This window comes from Micropterus dolomieu, linkage group LG09 (assembly GCF_021292245.1).
Source record: "Micropterus dolomieu isolate WLL.071019.BEF.003 ecotype Adirondacks linkage group LG09, ASM2129224v1, whole genome shotgun sequence".
Classification (NCBI taxonomy): domain Eukaryota; kingdom Metazoa; phylum Chordata; class Actinopteri; order Centrarchiformes; family Centrarchidae; genus Micropterus; species Micropterus dolomieu.
This window is the reverse complement of record NC_060158.1, coordinates 21,668,244-21,675,129: the sequence shown is the minus strand read 5'-3', so window position 1 is coordinate 21,675,129 and position 6,886 is coordinate 21,668,244. Positions and strand designations below refer to the sequence as shown.

General features: G+C 38.8%; 1 long non-coding RNA gene across 1 annotated transcript; it reads right to left on the bottom strand.

The window, feature by feature from the left end:
• Positions 1 to 2,231: 2,231 nt before the first annotated feature.
• LOC123976994 lies at positions 2,232 to 3,360 on the bottom strand. The gene is made up of 3 exons (XR_006826490.1): positions 3,326 to 3,360; positions 2,948 to 3,116; positions 2,232 to 2,316 (listed from the first exon to the last, which is right to left on the bottom strand). It is a non-coding gene; the product is annotated as an uncharacterized LOC123976994 (long non-coding RNA).
• Positions 3,361 to 6,886: the final 3,526 nt, after the last annotated feature.

Sequence of the window (6,886 nt, the reverse complement as noted above, 5' to 3'; positions counted from 1 at the left end):
CCATCGTGGTTGAAATGCAGAACTACCGAGAGAAACCTGTGGAAAAGGCAGATCATGCAGTTCACAAGTTGTACGTGTGAAAAAACCCATAAGTAAAGACAACATATAAAATATTTGTTAGACCCAATTCTTCTTGTGTTGTGAGCCAACGCTGCCACCTTGTGAATAAAAAGTGGCATTAGCTTTTGTTTGCACAGAATATCCATGTACAAGTAAAACTCAGAAAATTAGCATATCACACAAAAGTTCATTTATTTCAGTAATTCAACTTAAAAGGTGAGACTAATATATTATATAGACTAATTACAAGTGAAATATTTCAAGCCTTTATTTGATATAATTTCGATGATTTTTGCGTACAGCTTATGAAAACCCCAAATTCAAAATCTCAGAAAATTAGAATATTACATGAAAAAATAAAAAAAATAAAAAAATAGATTTTAAATACAGAAATGTCAGCCGTGTGAAGAGTATAATCATGCATATGTACTCAGTACTTGGTTTGAGCCCCTTTTGCATGAATTACTGCCTCAATGCAGCGTGGCATGGATGCTGAGGTGTTATGGAAGACCAGGATGCTTCAATAGCGGTCTTCAGCTCTTCTGCATTGTTCGCACTCATGTCTTTCATCTTTCTCTTGGCAATGCCCCATAGATTCTCTATGGGGTTTTGGTCAGGCGAGTTTGCTGGCCAATCAAGCACAGTAATCCCATGGTCATTGAACCAGGTTTTGGCAGTGTGGGCAGGTGCCAAGTCCTGCTGGAAAATGAAGTCAGCATCTCCATAAAGCTCGTCTGCTTAAGGAAGCATAAAGTGCTCTAAAATGTCCTGGTAGACGGCTGCACTGACTCTGGACTTAATAAAGCACAGTGGACCAACACCAGCAGATGACATGGCTCCCCAAACCAGACTGTGGAAACTTCACACTGGACTTCAAGCATCTTGGATTGTGTGCCTCTCGATTCTTCCTCCAGACTCTGGGACCTTGGTTTCCAAATGAGATGCAAAGTCTGCTCTCATCAGGAACGAGGACTTTGGACCACTGAGAAACAGACCAGTTCTTTTTTTCTTTAGCCCAGGTAAGACGCTTCTGACGTTGTTTGTTGTTCAAGAGCAGCTTGACAAGAGGAATACGACATTTGAAGCCCATGTCCAGGACCAGTCTGTGTGTGGGTGGCTCTTGATGCAGTAACTCCAGCCTCAGTCCACTCCTTGTGAAGCTCCCCCACACATTTGAATGGCCTTTTCCTGACAATCCTCTCCAGGCTACAGTCATCCCTGCTGCTCTTGCACCTTTTTCTTCCACACTTTTCCCTTCCACTTAACTTTCTATTAATGTGCCTTGATACAGCACTTTGAGAACATCCAACTTCTTTTGCAATTACCTTTTGAGGTTTTCCCTCCTTGTGGAGGGTGTCAATGATGGTTTTCTGCACAACTGTCAGGTCAGCAGTCTTCCCCATGATTGTGAATTCCACTGAACCAGACTGAGAGACCAATTAAAGGCTCAGGAACCCTTCGCAGGTGTTTTGGATTAATTAGCTGATTAGAGTGTGACACTCTGAGCCTACAATACCGAACCTTTTCATAATATTCAAATTTTCTGAGATTTTGAATTTGGGGTTTTCATAAGCTGTATGCCATAATCATCGAAATTATATAAAATAAAAGCTTGAAATATCTCACTTTGCATGTAATGAGTCTATATAATATTAGTTTCACCTTTTAAATTGAATTACTGAAATAAATGAATTTGCATGATATGCTAATTTTTCGAGTTTCACCTGTATACTAGTTTCTGTTAATAAGGTACACCAAGCTAAAACTGTTGCAGTCCAGTAAAACAGCCCTGCAATAAATTATATCTTCATGAAGCTAGTATTTTTTGTAATTTGTAAAATGTCTTGTTCATGTGTTTTTACTCTTAATCTCCAAAATGGCTGTTTCAAAACAGAATCTTTACTCTACAGAATTAGTTGTGATTTTCTTCAGCACAAATGTTGGTGTGATGCATTTCCATTTATAAAATTATTCAAATTCTTTGCACAATCTGGGAAATTTATCTCAACAATATTTTATTTCTGGAGGTACTGAAATCAAATTAAAACAGGCACCAACCAGCACCACTGAAGACTTGACCACTAATGATTTTTAACCACAAACCGTATAAGTTATGTTGTAGCTGGTTCCAGCGTGCCGTGTTCATGGATGTTATGAACATGGCTCACCATCACATCTCAGTTAGAGTGGAAGAAGCTGCAGTCAAGTACAGCTGTTTAATAATGACTGGCCTCCACAGATTCAGGTCTTTCCTTTCTGTAAAGAAGAAAATGTAATTATAACAAAAGCCAAACTAAACGTAGCAACCATCAGCCCTGCCATAACATCAACCTTTACGAAGCTTATAATGCTCCTTCTCTGCTGACGTTCAGTCTGAGATGTGTTAAATAATTTGTATGTATAATGTGCCTTCTTAAGTTTCAGTGCGCTGAGCTTTCAGGACCTCCATATTAATGGGCTGCCAGTTGACAAAAACAAGCAGTGAAGCCACACACTTGTGGTGTCAATGCTCATAATTAAAAATTTACCAAAAGTTTGGATACAGATAAGTTTTCATTGTCAGAGAAGCTATGACCTATGACAAGAGCAGCTGCACAGCTGCTCTTGTCACTTTTTTGCCTCTTACTTGGCCAAAGCCATGAGTGCTCCCTTTATAAAACTAATCAACTTACACATCTACAAAACACACACATAAACAGGAAGAACATGCAAACTCCACACAGAGAAGCCCATGGCTGGATTCAGACCTGCCTCATGAATTGAAATTAATTAGTAGGATGTAATACTCACTCACACACAGACAACACGTCATGCTAATTAACGTTTTTACTTCGTCAACTAACATTAGTTCGCTAGTGTGAATAAATAATTTGAGTGCACAACTCACCGTTTCAGCAATGCTGATAGCATCGCTCCTCAGCTCCGCTGAATCATCGGTGAAACGGTCAGTAAAATGTGCGTTGCCGTCTGTGTATAAAAAGTTTGCTGGAGAAAATGCGACACGTTTTCTGTCATCTGTCCTCCAACCCAAGATGTCCAAACACTGATTACAAACACTGCAAACACAAATGCCATAATGAAAATGAACAGCACACTAAACCAAGGAGGAGGAGGAAACTAAAAAATAAAATGTAGACCCTCTGTTAGCTAACTTTCTGCAATAACTATGCTAGCTAACTACACCTGGCTAACTACAACTTAGGTAACTTAGCTAACATTAACTAAACTAGAAAGACAAACGACCATCAGACACAGAGAGACATACCTACTGTAAGTTCTAAGTAAATTACAGGCGTGACAGCTTGAGTTTTTTTAACGAGGCATGCAATTGGAAATTGACGTATGACTTATGGAACTATACTCATTTGTCACCACCCCGTTTTAACAACTAAGCAACTTTTGCAACTTTGAGCACAAAATTAAGTTATTTGTCAAAATACTATGTGGTAATCAACATTGTAAGGAAATGATTACAGAAATGTAAAAATACACTGGAGAGGGGCTTTAAATGGGTCGTGAAATATACTTGGGCGGCCGTTAATGTACCTGAGCAGCCCGTCCAAGTAAAGCCTGTTTGGTAACACTGATATTATTATCAATATGACCAGCCCACTCCAAAACTAATGGTCCGGCCCCTCTGGCATTTGACAGAATTGCCAGATGGCCAATCCGCCCCTGGTGGCCTGTGAAGAAAAAGACTGCAGCTTCTCAAGACTAAAGTTGAGCTCCCGTGTGTTGCTAGCCAACCGTGGAAGAAAAGGGGCAGAAAAAATAATCTTTCTGGGAGCCAGAACAGGATAGTATTTGTCTGTACAATGTTGTGACAGGTTTTATGGCCACAAAGACCTAAAAATACAAGTTTTGCTAGGACAGTGGAATCATTTGGGTTGATTCTTAGTACGAAATGCTAAAATAGGTAGCCTAATATTACAGGAGACGGTAGGTTCCTTGTTCGCTTTGCATCTGAGAGAAACGTATTGCCCTCTCGTCAGTCACTGTATTTTTGTAAAAACTGTTTCAAGTTACCGTGCTGTGGATGCTGTGTTTGTGTGCTTGCATGTCATTTGTTTGATGATGTTTGTTTACTGTTTGTTGCTGTTGAAGTTATTCATGGTAGTCCTACCGATGCATAAACTAGACTTCATGGCTTAGAGTTTGGCTTACAAAAGTATTTTGACAGGCTTGTTGTCACACTCACATTCTACAGTACTGCAAAAAACATTCCACCTTATTGAGGCTAATTGCCCTTGGTCAGCAGACTGTGGATTCTGCCATATTTCAGCAGAGTAGTACTGGTCGCCATGGCAATGCACATCCATGAATTTTGGGGGGCCGAGCTTCTGAAGGAGCACTGAAGGGGAGGAGTGTATTCATTTGGCAGTAGAGTTTAAATATCAATAATCTCTCATCAGAATAGCTTAGTTTAATAGCTTAAGAATTAAGAAGATCCAAATAATTCATATTTTATAAAATTAATTTACATACATATAAGACAATGCAAGCATTTCATGTAAAAATACACTTATTTAAGCAGCCTAAATCACATAGACAACAGTAAAGAAATGCCGTTCATATGGGTTTGTTTAGTCACCTTTTAGTTCCCTTACCAACCACTGACTTTTAGGTCCACAAAAGAAACTCAACTCGACATCAACTGCTTTAACTGCAGAAACATGTGTCAAAAAGGGGAAGGTAGGTGTAAAGGAAGCCATCCATCATGACAAAAATCACCGGAGAAGCGGCATCATGCACCTCACATGCAATCCATAAACAATATGTCAAAACTGTCACGTCAACAAGAAATAACAAGTGTGGCTCAGTAAATGTGGTGGTTAAAAGAAAAACAGTCACATTCATTGTGGCCAGAAATCATTAAGCTTGTTCCTCTTCTGTGAGTCATCATAACATTAACACTAGAACCGCCAGGGTTCGTTGTATACCTATAACGGCCAAAGCGGGTAAAATGTACCCGCTATAAAAATGCATTGATTTTGTGATTATTTCTGCTACATGTTGCTCCAACACACTTTGGGAAACATTTAGCACCTTGGCTGTGCATTTTCTATAAAAAGCATCCCCATATTTCAGGCATTTACAGAAAGTTTATTCTATTGTATTCATTGTCTTCCCCGTTCAGGTCGATCGCTTGTGCTGCGCATCTGTGAAGGGCACGTTCACACGCAGCGTCTCTTTTGATGTCATCCACTCCCCGCTGTTATAGATGTTATAGCCTAGTTATATTCTAAACACAGCTTGAATTTAAATGCAGCATACAATTTACAAAAAAGACTGACTGTTGTAGTGTTTCATAGGCGGTAATAATAAGAGCCTCATAATGTCGACTAGTTCTTACTGTTCTGCTTGTTTATTCGGACTCCATCAGGCATCCAGAGAGTAAGTAAGTAGTAGGCTATTTATTTGAAAGAAAGGATTATTATCAATTCCAAAATTCATAGTAGATTTAAATGTATAGGCCTAATGATCACTTTTACTAAAAAATACAAAGCATTGGAAAAGTTATAGGCAGTCAAAAAGCACACGAGGGAGCCGCACGCTCACTTGAAGGGACCGCAGAACACACCTTTATCAAAGGGAAAAACTCGCCTACTGCAGCATTAGTTTTGATGATCATGTAGCCTACACAAAAGCTATGAGTAGCGGCTTTTATGCATGTTTACTTCATTCAAGTGGATCGCTGTTAGATAATGACCCGTCAGATGCAGAATCAACCCAGGACACATCGCTCAACCCCCACCATCACACTCTCCTTCACTCACTGCGCTTATAATAATAATAATAATAATAATAATCCTTATTTGTAGAGCACTTTTCAAATTTTTTAAATCTGGCTTTATTTTGACATTTTTTAACAATAAGGGGTGCAACATAACACACTTTTAGGAAAAGTCAGAGACTGGGGGACTTGAATATTATATTGAAACAAAGATACATACAATCAAAAAACAGCCGCGGGTAAATTTGACCCACTGGCGGTTCTAGTGTTAAAGTCTAGTGAGTATGACAGTAAAAATATTGGTTGGAGTAACCAGTACATTTTCATACCCATCATGTACCCTTTGCAACTAACGATTAAAGCATTTACATGGTTTCTAGTAACCAAATTTACCCAATAGTCTAAGTTACACCTGTAAAAATGTATAGTAGTCTAGAGGCTAATGCCTATTTCCAGTTTCTGCTGCCACAGGGGGAAGTCACTGAAAGACAGGAGGGGCTTAGCCCCCAGGGTATGCATTACTTGCGCTTGCAAAATCTTTGCACTCACATATTTTGTTACTACACTTATGTCAACAGCCAGTCAAGAAGCAAAGATGTTAACAGGTAAAAGGCAACAGACAGTTTCTCTTCTTCTTTCTCTTGTTGTTGAACAAAGGTTACTGCAATGTTAGCTTTTAGACACATCAAAACTGCATGGAGGGAATTCACTTAGGAGTTCTTCTGTAGACTGTGACTTGGCTACTGTATGAATTTAATAACCTGATGGTGGAAGGAATAAAAGATTTGGAGTAACAATTACTATTTGTATGGATACATGTAGTATGTATGATTGCTTTTATTTCATTATATTTTCCAATGTGCATATCTGTGGGTGAATTCTAATGTATAGCCTTGCCATTTAGGTAACATCTACATATTTATTGAATTTATCACAGCCAACAAATCAAATATATACAGTGGGGGAAATAAGTATTTGACCCCTTGCTGATTTTGCAGGTTTGCCCACTTACAAAGAATGCAACGATCTATAATTTTAATCATATGTACATTCTAACAGTGAAAGACAGAATCCCAAAGAAAATTCCAGAAA